Source organism: Vulpes vulpes, chromosome 7, assembly GCF_048418805.1.
Source record: "Vulpes vulpes isolate BD-2025 chromosome 7, VulVul3, whole genome shotgun sequence".
NCBI classification, from domain to species: domain Eukaryota; kingdom Metazoa; phylum Chordata; class Mammalia; order Carnivora; family Canidae; genus Vulpes; species Vulpes vulpes.
The window spans coordinates 11,756,175-11,775,019 of record NC_132786.1 but is presented as its reverse complement, the minus strand read 5'-3'; the positions used below and the strand labels follow the sequence as shown (position 1 = coordinate 11,775,019).

The 18,845-nt window shown below is 46.1% G+C and overlaps 1 protein-coding gene across 2 annotated transcripts in view; it reads right to left on the bottom strand.

The window, feature by feature from the left end:
• PTN (pleiotrophin) overlaps positions 1-18,394 on the bottom strand; it is a 100,927-nt gene extending 82,533 nt beyond the window's left edge. For both annotated transcript variants that reach the window (XM_072762959.1, XM_072762961.1), the window contains exon 1: positions 17,890-18,394. The gene's annotated coding sequence lies outside the window, so the exon portion shown is untranslated. The remainder of the gene's footprint in view (positions 1-17,889) is intronic.
• Positions 18,395-18,845: the final 451 nt, after the last annotated feature.

The window sequence follows — 18,845 nt, the reverse complement described above, 5'->3', positions numbered from 1 at the left end:
TAGGAACTATGAAAGAAAATTGCAAAGGATAACATATTACCTATATATTTGTTGTTAGTTTCATTACAGAGAAGCTTCAATAGAGAAGAGAATTTTTTTAAATCGAGTGGGATTATCTGCAAATAAAAGATTCTGAATTGAATTATAATAGCTCATCCTGACAGAAGCTTACTGACTGGTCAAAGGAATCAAAGGAGGGAAAATCTCTGTGAAATCACATGATTTCACCCTCAGAAGCCCCAGATTACTTGGACCAGGATCTGCAGACTAACCTCTAATCTGGAAAAAAAAATTTTTTTTGAAGATTTTATCTATTCATGAGAGACACAGAGAGACAGAGACACAGGCTGAGGGAGAAGCAGGCTCCATGCAGGGAGCCCGACGTGGGACCTGATCCCAAGACCCCAGGATCACACCCTGAGCCAAAGGCAGATGCTCAACCACTGAGCCACCTGGGTGCCCCATAATCTGGAGTATTTTTAAGGATAATATATGCATGGCTAAATGGCTTTCTTAGAAAATATCTTGTCTAATCTCTATCGCCAGGACATTTCCTGACTCTTCAGACTCCAATTGGATTGGAAACCAGACAGTTGTGACTTCTTCCTGAGCTTTCCTGTCTTTTAGCAAAGCTGAAAAATAATTTTTAAAGCAGAAAAATGAAAAAATGATCCATTTACCTCCACTCTGCCCTCGGGTGCAAAGAAGACCCCTGGGGTTGGATAAAGAAATGCCAGAAAGGAGAGTGTTCATATCCCAGCAGGATACGTGGAGGAAGAGGTGCTGACTGTGGATAGCAAAGAAGCCATCATGGTACAAAATGTTCTCCCCAGACAGAAGCCCTTCCAACAAAGAACACGAGAAGCTTTCTGCCTTTGAGGGCCCAGCTCTAGTTTTTCTCCATGTATTTTCATCAAAGTTTGGTGAGCCATAACAGTCTGGCTTTCCCAGTTACTGTGGTGTTGCTCATCATGAATAACTACTTTCTTCCACTGGCTGCACAAGGGATGACCCTGCCCATGACTGGCACGAGATCATTCACTTGAGGGAAGGAAAATGAGCAGCTTCAGGGGAAGAGCGGGCACCTCGGTGTGAGTGATCGGTGCTCATCTCAAATGTGGTTCCTCAAATTACAGAAGGGTCTTGGCTAACAAATGATCTCTGGTAGAAGATGTGGCTTCAAGCCATTCCATATGAAATGCCTAGACCTGATTACAGAGCTTTTTCAAAGGCCGACACATCCAAGGGAAATTCAAAGCGAGGAGCAGAGTCATCAAAAATATTACTCAGAAAACAAAACTGTTAATGTGGTCTTACCTCATTGTAGCTATAGGATGTTGCAAGATCTGCTGGGGCAGAAGAAGGTACAGGAAGGAGCCTGGTTACCACTGACCCATGTGACATGCCTGGAGCTCACACTCATCATACGGCCTCTCCAGGCACTGAGGGTGCCCACAAAATTCAGAGAGATATGGGATGTGTGGGTCCTGCTTATGCTCAGGTCTGAGGGAATCTCATCTTGCCACAACTTCTTCAGACCCAGGACATCCACCTCTTCCCCCAAATCAGCTCTTTCTCCAGATGTCTTCTTTCTATCCACGGCACCAGAATTCTCCCAAACTGGGTCAGCTTCAACATCCCATTTTTCCAATCACCTTTTAAATATACTCACCCTACATCCTAACCTCTAGACTTCCGATGGCTTTTCTTTTCCTTCTTAGTATCTCCAGAAAGGATCCCTCTCAAGTACTTAGATACACCAAGGCATTAGAAATTCATTCATTCAGTTATGGTGCCCAAGTACCGGGGCAAAGGGCTCCACACATAAGGAATAGACAATCATTTCAAATCACTGTTCAAGACAAGAATAAAATCAGGATTTGCACTACTGTATCTACCTAGAATGCCTCCCTCCTTTCTCCCTGGTCTTCTTCAAGATTAAAACACAAGTCAGGAGACATGACTTCTTGGAAGCCTGCTTTGACTCCACCTCCAGCTGAATTAGGGGTCTCTCTTGTGGATTTTCAGAAATACCTATCTAGATCATTGCCTGGGCGTTACATTGATATATGGGTCTACCCCCAACCAGACTGTGGGATGTGAAGACAGAGATGGGGTCGTATTCATCTCTGCATTCCTAGCAGAGAGCTCAGCACACTGTGTGTTCACTCCATATTTTTGAATGAACGAATGAAAACTAGAAGAGAAATCATAGAAAATTGTGGAACAGGAAAAGGAGGATTCATTTCGACTGGAGGAATGAAGACCATTTTCACAGAGATGGTATTTAAGCCAAGCGCTGAAGTGTGAACAGGATTTCTAGAATGTGAAAAGATCAAAGGTTTGAGGAGGAAGGCCAGTACCCAGAGGATTACTTTTTAAAACCTGATTCTCTCCACCTATAATCTACCACTCTTCTAAAAATAATCTTTCTTCTTCTCTATCACTTTTTTCCCCCTTACTTACTTGTGGGGACCATCAGTGATTCCCCACTGTCTAACACAGTGGAATTCAAGCACGTTGGCTCGCCTTCAGGGGTCTTGCTCTTGTGGCCCTATGCTTTTTTCTGTTCCTCACTTTGGTTCTCCGGCCACCTACTGTGTGCACGAATCAGGCCCATCTGCAATTGGTCCCCCAAATCTCAATTTTGTCATCTCTTTGGCTGTCCGCTTCTTCACCCCTCACCTGGAATGCTTACTCCTTGCCCTTCTCCCACACATAGCAGCAATCCATCTTTGCAAACCCTACTTCCTCATGCAGCTCTGCCCGCCCTCCCCTTGGCTGCTCCAGACCAGAATGCCTTCTTCCTCTCGGTAACTTGATAGAACCATCCTTTTGCCAATTCACCATGCTCTAGACTGTATAGTTTTCTAACTACAAGTCTCCTTTGTCCCTCTCAGGGGGACCCAGGTAAGGTACCTACAGGCTAAGAGAATGAATGGTGTCCTTCTGTAACACGCACAATATCTCAGGCAAATATTCTACTGGCTAAAAATGCTCACCCAATTAAATACTCCTCTAAGGATTTACAGGGGGTCTGTAACTTGGGCTGATATCTTATTATTCAGCGACCAATGGATAGGGTGCTTACAACAGAAAACCTCATTTCATGAGAATAAAATTCTATTATGAGTTTGTCTGTTACAAAATCACTAACTCTGTCTCTATTATGGAATAAAACCTTCCCATTTCTATCATTGATAAAATTACAGTCACAGTTATTCTTACCTCGTCCACACAACCAAGGTAATGACTTTTATTTTTTGGTATAGTGTGACCAGCCCTTTAGGATGGGTCCATCCTTCCCATGTTTTTACCCCATCCCTTGTAATAGTGGGGCTCTTTCATGCCCTTCATCCTTCCAGGCTTTGCCTCCCGTCAAACCACATCAATACCAATCTCAGACCTTAAATCGTGAAAGACATCTAGACGCAGATGGCTCAACACTCCACGTAAAGGAGTGACTTCACCCCAAGCAGTGGGGTGGCAGAGCATGGAGAACCCATCGCCTAACCTTTCCCAGCCTCTGTCCATCTGGGCCCCACTGCTGGAGGTCCAAGCTTGACAGGGAATGCTTTCCAATGGGAAACTGTAGCAGGATTTTTTCCCCCATCCTTTGGTCCCTATTGTATGTTCAGCTGCACTGGAGCTAGCTGCTAATCAAAGCCAGAGCCTCTCATACACAAACATGGCATTGTGGCCTCCCCCGGGGCTGGAACACAGCAATCCAATAAACAATTTAGTCAGGTGATAGCAGGCCGCAGGCACGGACAAAGCATCTCCCGGACACTCTCCAGCCCATGTTCCCCTGTCCCCTCCCCTCAGCACGAGCGAGCCTGATGAACCACCAGGCCAAAGTGATGATTGAGGAGAACAATGGAAAATGAACCAATACACAATCAGATGCAGCCAAAGAGGCCGAGCCTAATGACAGTATTCTTTGTCCAAGGGAGGGTACTTTCTTGATCAGAGGGAGGTAGAAATAAATTACATGGTATGAGACCTTATTTCTGGGTCCTGGCTAGGGGAAAGAAGGGAATATTGAACCCGAGCCTCTTCAGATACTCATGGGATCCCTGTCATGGAGCAGGGGATGGAAGTGGGAGATCATGCCGATTAAGAGTTTGTGGTCAGAAGTATTTGGACCACGATCTTAATTCTCCCTCTCACTAGCTGGTGATCTGGGACAAGTTACCTAACCATTCTGAGCCTCCATTTCCTCATTTTGAAACTAAGAAGGAAAATAATCTCTCTCCCACATGGTTGTTAGGAGCATTTAATCTGGAACTGAACGTAAAGTTCTAGCACTGTACTCAACACATAGAAAGCATCCAATAAACATCAGATATTATTATTCAAGTTGGTGGATGGTGCTCAGAAAGGAAAAAAGGGGAGGAAATCACACAAGAAAGCCAGCTAGGTCTGCAGCTTCTAGAAGTTACTGATAAGGGACAAAGTCTGGCCCTAGAAGTTCCTAGAAACAGCACCTCTGCGGTGCTGGCAGGTCCTGAACTTGACTGATTGCCATGTGTCCCCACAGCACATCAAGGGAAGTGAGGGATGCCAATGGCCAGTGTGACGCTTGGATACAAGATGTCTTCATATAACAGCAGAAGGCAGGCCCCTGTGTGCCTGAACATCGATAGAAGAAATATCCGTGAGTATGAAGGATTGAGCAGAAAAGAAAAACTGGAGATGCCAAGAGAAACAATTTCTCAGGTCACAGTTCGTGCTACGGCAGCCAAGTAATATTAAATCTTGCCAGGGTTGGTGGAGACAGGGCAGTAGGGATGGAGGGGAAGAGAAGAAACTAGGTAAAATGTTACTCTAATTCTATGCAGCAACAAATGCTCTGTACCAGTTGCTTGATGGGCAGTGATAGACAGAAAGAACTAGAAAGGATTTACCCAGCAACAGAGTTTAGAACGATGAGATTCAGTGACAAGACACATGGCCACTGAAGCTCAGAATTAATACAATGATTTCCTTTAAACACAAAGGATCAAAAACACAAAATGATTTAACAATTGAAGCATCTTCAGGGTGTCTGGGTGGCTCAGTCGGTTAAGCGCCTGACTCTTGATTTCAGCTCAGGTCACGATCTCAGGGTCTTAAGATGAAGCTCCGCATCAGGGTCCATGCTCAGCAGGGAGTCTGCTTGGGATCTCTCTCTCCTTCTGTTCAGCGCCCCCGCCCCCCCCAAACTACGCATGCATGCTCTAATAAATAATAAATAAAAGGTTTAAAAAAATGGAAGCATCTTCACGCAGAGGTCTACAAATGGAAATAGTATTAGATGTTATCTTGAGGGATAGGTCATAAGATCCGCAGATATGCTTCAAGAAACACCGGTCAATATTTGCTATGTCTTATCCTTTCTAGTATGTTCCTCAAGTATCCCTCAATTGATACGGTGTTCCTCACTGGGTATTTATTCTTCCTTAATTCAGTCAAAGTCAAACTTACCTGATGAGCCACAGTCTCAGTCAGAGTTTCTCCATCTGTACCCTCTGGGAGAATGTTGTTACTTGCTCCTTAAGGCCTTACTAGTTGGTCTGCACTTCACTGCCATGTTCGTCGCCTCTTCCAATGCAGAGGTTCCTGGCCTCTCTGCAGGTCTAACGGGTTCCCTGATCTCACTGCAGCATTATGAGTCATAACAGATACAAATATTTAACACTTTCAAGGGACAGAGTGTGATTTTGCTTAAATTGCACCAAGAGTAGAGATAAGCCATCCCTTATCACACTGGCTAAGCAATGAAATCCATTCCCTTTTGAGAAAAACAGCCTCTAATACTTATGTTGAGCTTCTTCACCAAAGATACATTAAAATCGCAGTAAGAAGAGTAGTTACACCTTCCCCTTATTCTGTACTGGTTTTCAAACGTTGCTCAAGTTCTAATGGATGATAATAAACCTAGCCACACCTTGGCATGGACTTGGAAACCAGATAAGGAAGATGTCAGTCAGTTGGAGGTAGGGAGAAGACAAGGGGATAATAATTTGTTCAGGATAAAATTGGACTTTTTAATAGAAAGGACCAAGCCTAAACTTTTTCTGATTTAAACAACATTGCATGCTACAGCTGGTAAGTGGAAGGCAAGGGACAAAACTCACCAGGCGAAGCTCACTGGTATGTGTGCAGCTAAGCCCTGGGCCTGGAGGATCCTGTTGTGCTCCAGCGCAGGAAAGGGAGCCTCTCTGTCTCCTCCTTGAGCCCCTTTCATGACCCTCCCCCCCCATCAAGGGTGGAGAAGACAGTTGGTTAGAGGATGTGCACCTTTACGGAAGAGTTGGCTCCGGCCAACTAGACCAAATAGTCTCCCCTCATGGTCTTGCATCCAATATTGCTTAGGCCCTATTTAAGGCACTGGAAGAGCTGCTACTGTTCTGTCTTCAAAAGCTTCCTCTAAGAACAAGGAGGGGACAAGCTTGCTCCACGGAGCCAGACTGACTGCATGGTGTCATTATACCAAGAGGCATCTAAAGCTCAGGGAATTGAAAAGCAAACAAGACCAACCCAGCCCAGAGGAGTCTCCTAACAAATCCCACCAGAGCCAGTGGGTCCAGTGGTTCCTCTGCTGTGAAGGAAACCTCAGTTCCATCTAACAGAATTTTCTGGGAGGCCCCAAGTTCCTCTCCCCAAGTACAGGGCTTCCGACTCTCAGGTTTGCGGATGTTTTCTCTAAGGTCTCAGACCAAGTCCACTTGCATTTCTTTTGTCTGTTGGATCTGCTGCCTTTGAAGTTAACTGCCCTCATTTTAACATCTTGCAAGAGAACATCACTGGATGAGGCAGTAGAACCCCCGAGTTAGGCTGCTTTTTGGAACTGCAGATCAATTTTGAGAGAAACTGGTTAGAAATCCACCTCTACCCACTTACTCCTGCCACATTGCTTTTGATCTCTCTCTCCAAACCAAATTCATTTATGACAGCCTTGAAATACATCTTCAAATCCCCAGATATCACGTATCAGGGGGCAAACTCTGTGATCCCTGTCAGACTAAAACCGCTATTTGAAAAGGCTGAAAATCATTTCAGGCTCAAGTTGGTGGGAATCCCAATACTGGCATGGACAATCAAAGCGTTTAAGTACCGCATGTCCTCTCCAATCAGGAATGCGGGTTGTCAAACGCAAATTTGATCTGACTCACTTTCAACTACAGCCGATCTGTGCATTAGACCTTCCAAATAGCAACAGAGCAAATAAACAACTCTCCGTTGGGTGCCAACGCATCAAAGAGCCATGGACACATCAAAATGTTTGCTGCTGGGCAGGTTGACCACCTGCAGTGCTTTGGGCCCAGCCTCTGGGCCCCAGAACAGCCCAGAGGTCCCCTAGCCTCCTGGGAGCTGCTACAGGGGTTAGATGGGACCAAGGCAGGATCTGACAGCTGTAGCTCCCCTGGGGAAACCCTAACCCCCTCCCCTTATGTATCTGGAAAGGTCCTCAAGGGTAAGAATGGAAGATACTGTTTACTGAGCTTGACCTTTCATTGGCACACACTAAGTTCCATGGGATTACTTGTTCCTGGCTCAACAGTACATCCTTCGCTGAGACGAAGATTTTTTTGTTTGCTTTAAGGGATTATGCTTATTTGTTTTCATTTTCCTACTTCCAACTTTATTATGAGACTCTGTAATTGTAATTTACTAGGCTTTTTTTTTAATGATTCAAATTTCCCCATGTCAAGCTAAATAAATTGAATTTCCACCATAATTGGCCCATTTCGTAAAATCGAATGCACATTAATGTGTGTAAAGCTATTAAAAGTATAGCCTGCATTAATAATGTTGATTTTTTAAAGACCTACAACCATTCCTACAACTATTTTTTAAAGTTATATTGGTAAATCTGTAGATGTATATCACAGTGTTAATAGCAGTATCCATTTTGAGCAAGACTTAAAGTGAGTTTTTCTTCTTTATAGTTCTTAAAAATTTGAGCATCTTATACCAGGAACGTGTAGTTTTCTAAAGTGAGAGAAAAAAATAATGTTTCTTCAGGTATATATTTGCTTTTCTAATAACAAATGTAATAATGTAAAAACTCTTCATTATATTTCATATGATTAAAGCGAAGCAACCTTCTCACAAGTTTGACATGCATGGAGCTCTTTTTGAGATTCTGAATATCGCCAAAGACACTGAACTTAATAATTAAACGTATGCTATAAATAAGAAAAGAGGATAGGAAGAAAGGCTTCTGTTTCAAAATGTTAAGTGCCTAAACCTGTTAAAATAATCTAATAAACTACCTGCTTTCCTTCCCGGGGCAGTTCAGTCTCCCTCAATGACACCCCGTGGACCATACCTACAGAAACATACTGCACAGAGAAGGCAACATTTTTTTTCTGGAAACTACTTTTTGGACAACAAAATTGACCCTTGCATAAGTGTCTCCAAAGCTGCAGGGTATTTCTTTTAAGCCAAAGATCCCACTTCTGGCTTAACATAGACATGCCCCAGGGACAGCTGGCACACGCTCACTGGAATCCCTCCAGTGTTCTAGTGATCCGAAATGAAGACTGCTGTATGTCAAAACCTCAGGGATGATCCTCTGCTCTTGGGGGCAAGGACCCCAGGGCCAGGTTTCAAAAAGTCTGTATTATTAGCAAACAAGTATGAAAACACTGTTTCAAAATTTTGTGCGGTCTCCATTTGTTTTAGCTTGAGTGAAGACTTTCTGTTACCAAAGAATGTTACCGAGATATGTTCCTTATTGCTGAAACCTGGCTCTGAGGCAAAAATCTCTGGCTTCTTCTCCGGGCAGCCCCGAGTCTTCTCGGAAGTCACACAGATGGATGACACCTCCTCGACTTCCATTATGGTATGGATGGGATGATCAAAGAGAATGACATATACACAAAACCTAAAGAGGAGAATATTCTAGCACAAAGAAAACAAATTATATTTTATCCTTTTCATATTAAGAATGAAGTCTCAGTTGCTTTTAAGGCAAATTAAGAAGGCAGTGTTTGGATCCCTTCTCCCCTCTCAAGGGAAAGCACCGGGAAAGGAGACACTAGTACCCACAGGGCAGGGGGGCACTGACTCTGAGGGTTTTTAGCTGATGCAGAATTCAGAAGGCAACTGCAATTTTCTTGAATAAACAACCAAACACTGTAAATGTTTGGATGGCAAGTATGGGGATGAGCAGCTTTTGCATGCAGCAAAAAGGGTTACTGCCCATGACTCTCCATGTTTGTTGGAAGCTATGGATGTCACGCGTGGAGAGTTCTGATCCCTCTCCCATTCTCTCAGGTTTGTTCAACTCAACTCCGGTGGCTGGCTACTCAAAGTCAGGTCCCCAGGCCAGCAGCACTGCTATCGCTGGGGAGCTGGGGAGAAGTGGCCTGATGCCCACTAACTCAGGATCTGCATTAGCAAGATCCCCAGGGGACTGAAATACACAGGAAGGTGTGAGAAGCACCTGCTATAGTGTAAACACAGCGCTGCAAAGACCTAAATTGAGGGAGAATAAGAGATTGAAAAATTGGGTGTCTCCTTGACAACTCTTAGGAAGAACTGTAATATAATATTTAGTAAAAGAATGCAAAACCATTTTAGTTTAGCCTTTTTTTAGGATTGTCTTCTTGGGTTGTGCCCCCCCCCCCACTCTGACTCAGATTTTCGTTTCTTCACACCCTTCACACATCTCTCGTCCTACTCACCTCATCCAAACTTACCTTCCAGCAACTTAAGCAATCTCTAGGAGTCCTCAGAAAATGACAATGACATGCAGCAGAATTGGGAAAAGAGACAGACCTGGCTCCACTGATTTTATTACTAACGACTCACATTTAATGTAATAGTTTACAATTTATAAATGTTGGATTGTCACAGTTTACCTTTATCACCAAAGGCAAAGCAGGTAATACCATCACCATCCTCAGTGCCATCTGACAGCTAAAAAGAAACCCTGAGGCTGCGGGAGACTCAGTGACGTACGCACCATCCCATACCAAATAACAGGAAGAGCCACAAGGAAACAATGTGGGCTTCTACGCCTTAACCCTGACAACTCCTCTGAGCTGATGCCTCCTTGGTGGCAGGAGTCAGGGAGGGGAGAACAAGGTTGTGGGCCTCACCAGCGTCAGCCATAGGATGGCTTTCTTTGGGCCCGGGGGTGCCCTAAATGCACACTGCCCTGCTAGACCATACAAGAAAGGTCAAGGTCTCCAGCCTGATTTGGAGACCCCAGGCCTTAAGCATGACCACATGTTGCATGTTTCTTTTCAGAGGAAAGGCATTTGGGAGCTGCATTTACAGAGAATGATCTGAGAGTGTGGAGAGGAGAAGCATTTCAACAAGCAGAGGGGGCGTCACCCAAGTTTCTGTCTGCATGTTTGAGAACCCAACTGGGCATGAGAAATGAAAGCAGTGAGGGAGCACAGTGTTGTGGGGTGCTGCGTCACCATAATTAGCACCTTCATCATCCTTGTCAAACACGCCCCCACAGACTCTGGGTTCAGTCCGTCATGTTCATTTTCTAGATCAATACTCATGTCAATCCTACACAGTATTAGTGCTCTCATTAAAATGAGACAGAAGGCAATTGAAGAAAAAACATGATAACTGCTGATGGTCACACAGCTAGTAGCAAGTATAGCTGTGGTTTCTACCTTGAGTTCCTTGACCGTGGAGCTCAAATACTGGAGTGTTAGGGCTAATATTTTTAACATATCACCTGCATCCAAGTGGCCTGTCACACGTCCAGACTCCCTGATTCCACCTCTCAAGTCAGATTCTGTGGGGATGGGCCCCAGGCATCTGGAGGCTTAGACAGGGCTCTGGTTATTCTGATAAACATTGAAGACAAGGAACCAGTACCCTAGGTCATTTGGCCTCTTTCTCTCTCTCTCTCTCTCTCTCTCTCTAAATATATATATATATACACACACACACACACACACTGGAGTTTAGGTTTGCTATAAGAGGCAACTGGGACATAAAATTAATTAGCCAAAGGAAGAAATGGCATTACACTATAGAGGAGAAGAAAACACACAAACTGGGAATTTAAAACCTTTGTTTCAGTACTTGCATGGCACTTAACTCATCTTAACTCCTCGGAGCTTAACTGCATCAATTTTTTAAAAACCCTGCTCAGCCTAAGTATAAAATTTTATATAGAGAGATAGATGTAGAAAGTTCTGAAAAGCACATATTCTAGTGCCACGTTGGAGCTATGGTGAAAAAGAAGGCTTCAAGTGATCAGTCTTGTAGCTTTGACTTTTATGGTCTGTTAAAGAAGAGGTAAGTCAGATTTCTCTATTAAGGACGTAGCCATGAGTCGGAGACCATGCAACAGTTGGGCATAAAGTGGATGAGGGAGTCTATGATTAGAAGATATTCCAGAGCACTGGCAGGCTTAGGTGGCCTTAGGTGGAACGAGAGATGGAGAGGCTTCTTACAGAGGTTGGAAGCTACGAATGGGGGCGCTCAGATTTAAATAGGAAATTGGCACCAGGTGATGTTTAGAGGGATCATGTATAGAGGACAGACCATCAAGGTCTTTAGAGCATGAGAGGCAGAAAAAATGGTTTTCAAAGTCATTTCTCTTTTCACTTGCCAGACATTATTGGTCATTTTCAATGATCCAGTGCCAGATATTCTAGGGTCCTTGAGATGAAGGAGGGAGTCCCTACCTTTAAGGGTACATGGTGTGGGGGGGTTGAGCTCGTGACAATGGTGAGTAATTATGATTGGGAAAAGATGAGCTCTTCCAGGGTCAACCCTGCTGCAGAAAGCAAGAGTTAAAGGTCACTTGGAAGGGTTGATGTAAAGGCGGAGAAAAGAGCAGGGCAGAATGAGAGCTCCACCTAGAGGGCAGATTTGCCTGGGAAACCCTCCTTGGGTGCCTCCCACTCCCTTACAGTTTCCTACAAATTCCACAGAGGACATCGGAGGATTTGCTTTCTTCTCCTCCATGCATAGATTTCCCCTGAAGGGCAGTCATCTCACTCCCACTATAAATTTTCCTGAAGAGACATCTATGGTGATGTGTCAAATCTTTCAAATTATATTTACTCTACATAACTCCGAGTGAATTCTAAGATGTCACTTGGAGTCACTTCCTGCCTGCTGTATTGTATGGCTGATGTGAAATGAAGGCACGAAGGAATCAAGAGTTCAATTTCTCTTCCAGATAAATGGCACTAGAGTAACCAAAACACAGTGATAAGTTTGAAATACATATTATCACCTTCTCCATTTAGCCTTTTGAGTTAAACTCCTTTTCTCATAAATTTTTTAAAATCACTTTGTCACTTTGTATGTACTTTGTATGTACACATCTTACGCGTACAATCACTTTGTCTGTACACATCTTACTCTAACTTGTAGTAATTTTAATGGTATTCACACAAACACTGAGTAGCCCAAAAGCTATGTGAAGGCCTATTTTTGTAACCCCTATCACACTACCTGATATATAATGGGATAGTCAATATGTGCAGAAGTCTGTTAGGGTTAAGAACAAAGTAACAAAAAATCTTTTATTTCAATCTCCTTCTCCAACTAGGATTGTGCTCCCCTTAAGTATTCATTTAAAAAAAATTAAGAATGTGACACCAAAACTCAATAGAGAATGGAGACATTTGCAAGTTCTCTCATGAAAAGTGAAGTAGAAACTCAAAGCCAAGATTAATACTGAAGCATCTGGGGGGGGGGGGGGGGGTAGTGGAAAGGTAGGGAGTGAGACTTGAATATTTGGAAATAAATATCCACATTTGGAAGTTGAAGGGAAAAGATGCAAAAAAAAAAGTACTGAGAGGAGTGTCCAAGGAAGTTGGAAAAAAATTAATAGGTCAAGGAGGTTACAGTAAAATATAATCAGATAATCGTAAGAAGGCAGTGTTGGCAAGCAAGGCTGCTGCATGCTAAGGAAAAGGAAGCCGTTTGTTTGATGAAATGACCTGTGACTTAAAATGTGTTTTTTTCCAGAGATGGGAAGGGAGTATAAATGGATTTTCATTGACATCTCTTTTAAATGAATTTGTAATAAAGGATTTCACAAGTTAGCACCATTTCCATATACAAATGGAACTGTAAAACTGTAAGCCTTAGAGAAAAGAAACTATGTGTTGTATTTCTTGAGTATATTACATTAGGCATCTAGCATATATAATAAAAATTATTTATTATGGTTAAATTGACTTGCCAAAGGAGCAAGAAACATTTGCATTGTTAAAGCAGGACCTGGGAAGATGGAAGTGAGTAATCCAGGCTTCGCTAAGAAACAATGAAGCCAAGCCTCTCCTAGTGACAAAAGCATGAAATGATCCTAACTAGGGTCCTTCTTAGTCAAAAGGGAACTAACCCAGGGTAGTCGATAGAGTGCACATTGGCCTGAAAAACAGATTTGAGTGAACCGGATGAGAAATATGTGAAAATTTCAGCTACAAAGGCCCAGCCTTCCATGCATCCCACATATGGGCAATGCTTCCAGATATTCACCATCACAGATACGGCAAAGGAATTGGGCAAGACATCATGGGATTTGTTAAATGGGAAATGATGGCATTGGATGAATGGAAGGGAGCAATGAGAGCCAGAGGAAGGGGACAGGGAAGTGTTACAGTTGGAAGTGGAAACAAAGGGTTAAGAATACAGCAGGCCATTTTTAAGTGACATTTTGGGTTGTACTAAGCACAGTTCTTAGAATTAAGAGCACGGTGTCAGTTACTCTCACTCACCTCTTTCGAGATTCATATACAACAATTGACTTTTTTTTTTCCTAAGGATGATGTTTAGGACTCTAAGAATTCTGTTGTTAGGAAATACATGATGGTGATTTTTTTTTTAATGTCACTTTACCAAAAAAAAAAAAAAGAAGAAGAAGAAGAAGAAGAAGAAGAAGAAGAAGAAGAAGAAGAAGAAAGAAAAATAAATAAATGTCAGTTTACCTAAATCCACTGTGAAGAAATGGCTAAAAAACAAATCCCAGTAGAAGAAATTAAAATCTCTCAAACTACCTCAAGCATCAACTATTCACTGTCTTCTTTGCCTACCCTTAAGAAATAGGGATTTGCGGTGAATGTGATCTACATAATCAAATCCACAATGTTAACATAAATATAATGCCCTCTGAAAATGTTCCATTATAGCTACTCTTTTACACCGCAGACATTTTAACTTTTTTTTTTTTTAACCAAATACTAAACCAGGGCGGAACAAAAGCCCTGTTATATTTGACAACCTAAGAAAGATTGTATGACACTAAGAACCCTGTCACATACAAGACTGGCAAGAAGTGCATGGAAAAATGGCTCGATGGATGGAAAGTGGAATTGGCCTTAAACATCAGGAATGAAGAACAGCTTTCCAAAGGCAGGCTGCGGCCCAAATCCCACTCAGGCCAGTTGGCTCTGGATGGAAAAGAGCCGACCCAGCTCATAAAGAGAAGATCCATATCTGAATATTACTTTACCACAGAGCAATGGCATGGCATTGTGCCAAGAAGAGACAAAAGTTCTTCTGATTATTCATTAGAACGGCAGCCTTAACCTTTTGAAGAAGCCCCATTCAGCATCCAAGCAGTGAACAGCACAGTTGGAGAGCCCTGACTCCCCCGGGGCTCCTTACACTAGACTTCAGTGCACTCAGGTGTAGACCATGCTTGTGCTCTGGTCACCCTGGGCACTCTCAATGAGAACAGTACCTTCAGGAGAGAAGTAGGGACAACTCTCCATATCCCTATGCCACAATACTAAAAGCATGAATGGAGGGACACCTGGGTGGCTCTGCGATTGAGCATCTGCCTTTGGCTCAGGTCGTGATCTGGGGGGTTCTGGGATCCAGTCCCACGTGGGGCTCCCCGCAGGGAGCCTGCTTCTCCCTCTGCCTGCATCTCTGCATCTCTCCCTGTGTCTCTTATGAATAAAAAAAAAAAAAAATCTTAAAAAAAAAAAAAAAAGAAAAGCATGAGTGGAGAACTTTAAGGTGTATTCCGACTTCTGGGCCTACCTTAGCCATTAGGTAACCACATTTTGAGTAAGCCAACTAAACTCAGTCTCCTGAGAAAATTTTGAAGAGTGATTAAAAAAAAAAAAACCCACAGATCAGAAAATGGGATCAGAATCCATGGGGAGAGATCACTTAAATGAGAAAACAAGAGTATCTTCAAAGGGGGAAAAAAGCATTTGTAGCTAAAACAGTTCATTTCTAAGATTGATTTTATTGATAAAAGTGATTAAACTATTTGGGGACCTTATTTCTTTCAGGATATTTCCAATGATCAAGTTTCATGGATATTCAAACAAGGCCACTGATTTTACTACACTGATTTTTTTTACAAAGAAAAATGCCTAAAAAAAATGTGCATCCTGCTACATATTGCTATATGTAAAGACCAAATAAGGTGCATTGAAGCTCTCAATAAATTTGCAAATTTATTACAAAAAATATAGGAAACCACAGAACTATGTATTATTATATAATATGTACATATGTTACTCTATATACTATTACATTTTTCTCATCTCCTGTGATACCTCATTTAAACATCAGGTAATACAAGTTATCTACTAATGGGACATTAACTGGGCATTAGCACAGCTCTGGCTTCTGTAAATACAACGCAGGGCACCTGTGTGGCACCATTGGTTAAGCAACCCCACTTGGTTTCAGTTCGGGTCCTGATCTCAGGATCCTGGGAACAAGCCCTGCACAGGACTCCATGCTCAGCGCAGAATCTGCTTATGACTCTCTCTCTCCCTCCCTCTGACCCTTGCTCTAATAAATAAATCTTAAAAAAAAAAAAAAAAAAGAAAAAAATACAATGCAGTTGTATCCACAAGTGACCAGCTGAAATAGAGCACCCACTGTAAGCCTACTGTAAGGCTTCAGGTGGGCATCCCTCACTGGTTTCACTCATGGGAAGAAAACTGTCCTAAAGGAAGGGGGTCCTCCTCCCTCCCCTCTCCCCTCCCCTCCCCTCCTCCTCCCTGCCCCCTCACCACCTGGGTGAAGAAAAAATTCCCAGGGGGAGAAAAGATCACCTTCGGAAGATGTAAAGCACAATTGGAGAACTCACGCACCAAAGTTTCTTAAAGCACAGAATAATAGCCATAGGGTGTTTGGGTTTGGTTTTTTTTTTTTTTTTTGAATAAAATTTTAAAAAGTCTCATCCTCTGGTTTCAATGAGGAAGTATCACCGATCTATCTAACGTATCTCACCTCTCAAAAGGGGAAAGGAGCTAACACCCACTCTAATTTCCTCTGAATGTAACTGGACTTTGTAAGTAATGTGAAGTGATTTTTTTTAACGATTTGGTCCCTAAGGTGAGTAATTTACTTAAAAAGGCACCTAAGACGGAAAATCCATGCTTGGTCTTCTGGGCTGGGAGACACTTCTTTTGTTTCACTACCACTACCCAGGAGGATCTCCACGCATCCATCATCCCCAGTGACCCAGGGGGCCAAGTCGGCTTTCCTGTTTCACCAACTTGACGCTGGCCTGGGATCCTGAAATTGCTTCATGAGGGGTTTGGGGGCGGGGGATCCTAAAGCTCCTCTTGGCCGGCCCTCGGTCTCCTCCCAGGTCCGCCGCTCCAACACGCACACGCACACGCACACCACCTGCCTCAAGCTGCTCAAGCCACGAGCTATCTGTCCAGGTGGAAGGGGAAGGGGGGACGTCCCCGCCGCACCCACGGTCCGCTCCTCCTCTCCCCGGAGCCACCGCGGCCTCTAGTTTTCCAGGGAATCCCCACGCACTGGCGGCCGCGGTTAGCCTGGGCCGCGGGGGCTCACCGCGCAGAAGCCAGGTGTGGGGGTGTGGGGGTGTGGGGGTGTGGGGGTGTGGGGGTGTGCGCGCGTGTGTGTAGGGGCAGGATGTGCGTCCTCCAAGAGCAAGCGGTATATTTTGTCGGATAAGCAGGGAAGCAGTCGAATGCATTCCGCGCTTTTCCAAAAAAAACCCAAAAAACAAAACAAAACAAAAAAACCAAGAAAAAGAAAAAGAAAAAGAAAAAGAAAAAAGGTCAACCTATGAAAAACCTCAACTCCGACTGGGCATCCGGCAAGTTAGCGGTGAACATTCCACCCCCCACCTCCAGGCGTGCGAGCCCCGAAGTTCGAGCGCGGGCGGCCCCCGAAGTCGGCGTTCGCAGCGCGCACGGGCTTAAGTTGCGCCTTTTACGCTTCGGTCGCGGCCACCTGCCCGCAGAGCCGTTCCCGGGCCGGCCGGCAGCCGGGGAGGGCTTCTCGACGTCGACCCCTACATCCCCACAAGGGCCACCGCGGTGGGCGCAGCCCGCAAGCCCAGGAGAGAGGACGGGGGGCTGCCCCCGGGGCGCCCCCCACCGCGCGCAGCCCCAGACGCCCCTCCGCCCCGGGCAGCACAAGGTGCAGATGCTCGCAGGCCGGGACAAAAGCCGCCCCCACCCACCGCCCCCCGGCACCCTGACCCCCACCCCGGACCGCCACCCTGCACCCCACGCCCGGCTGATGCCTCCGCCGGCCCCGGGGCGCCCCCCACCCCGCGCAGCCCCAGACGCCCCTCCGCCCGGGGCAAGGCCAGGTGTGGATGCTCGCGGGCCAGGACAAAAGCCGCCCCCACCCACCGCCTCCGGGCACCCTGACCCCCACCCCGGACCGCCACCCTGCACCCCACGCCCGGCTGGTGCCTCCGCCGGCCCCGGGGCGCCCCCCACCCCGCGCAGACCCAGACGCCCCTCCGCCCCGGGCAGCACAAGGTGCAGATGCTCGCGGGTCGGGACAAAAGCCGCCCCCACCCACCGCCTCCGGGCACCCTGACCCCCCCGGACCGCCACCCTGCACCCCACGCCCGGCCGGTGCCTCCGCCGGCCCCGGGGCGCAGGGGCTTCGGAGGCGCCCCCGCCCCCGCCCCGGCCGCCCACCCCGCCGCCGGCCACTTACTCGGCGTCGCGCGCTCGGGCCGCCTGGTTGCGCGGGGCGAGGCCGGGCGCTCGGTGGGCTGCCGGGGGCCGCGCCCGCTCGGCCGCTGCTGCGCTCGGCGGCTCCCTGCGGGGCTGGGGGACGGCCAGGCGGGGACCCCGAGCCGCCTCGGCCTCCGCTGCGCGCCGCCGGGAGGGAGCGGAAGGCGACTGGGGAAGGGGAGGGGGCGCGGCGGGCAGGGCGCGGACGCGGAGGCCGAGGGAGGGAGCGCGCCCGGGGCTCGCGAGCTGATTGGGACGCTCGTTCCAGCCCGAGCCGCGGGGCCCGGACCAACCACCGCTCCGCGTGGGGCGGGGCGCACTCCGCGTTCCCTCTGCAAACTTTATGCCGAGCCGCGCTCTAGGTGCGCGCGCCCCGCGGCTTGAGAGGCAGGGGCGCCCAAAGGCACAGCTGACAGCAATTTAGGAGACACTTGGAGCCCCAGACTTTTTTTTTTTTTAGCCATATTTGAGATGAAAAAACCCCGTCTTCCAAGGCAGCCTCTCCTCCCCCCTCCCCACCCCGCGCGCGGGCACCCGCCCCTGCACCCTGCTCCACGTACAGCAGCTGTCAGCCGCGTCCCACCTGCGCCATCGCAAGTGTGCGAAGTCCTCCCTGGCGCTGGTCACCAAGAGTGACAGATGTCTGAAGGTTCCCAATTAAATGCCACTTTGCTTTAGGGAGCTCTTTCCTTTTTTTTTTTTTTTGGCTTCCTGGGGGCCTTTAGTGACCTATTTAGGGACATGCCTTCTTTGACACCCAAGAGTTGAGAGGCTTAATCAGTGTGACTCCAGCTCTGGTCCTTGGTACAACTCAGAGGCTGGGCGGCGAGGCGTTCGGGATTCCCATTACGTTTCATTGAGAACCGATGCTAAGGCAGTCAACACATCGAGGGGTGTTTGGAGGACATATGGATGGATATGATATCTATGACACCA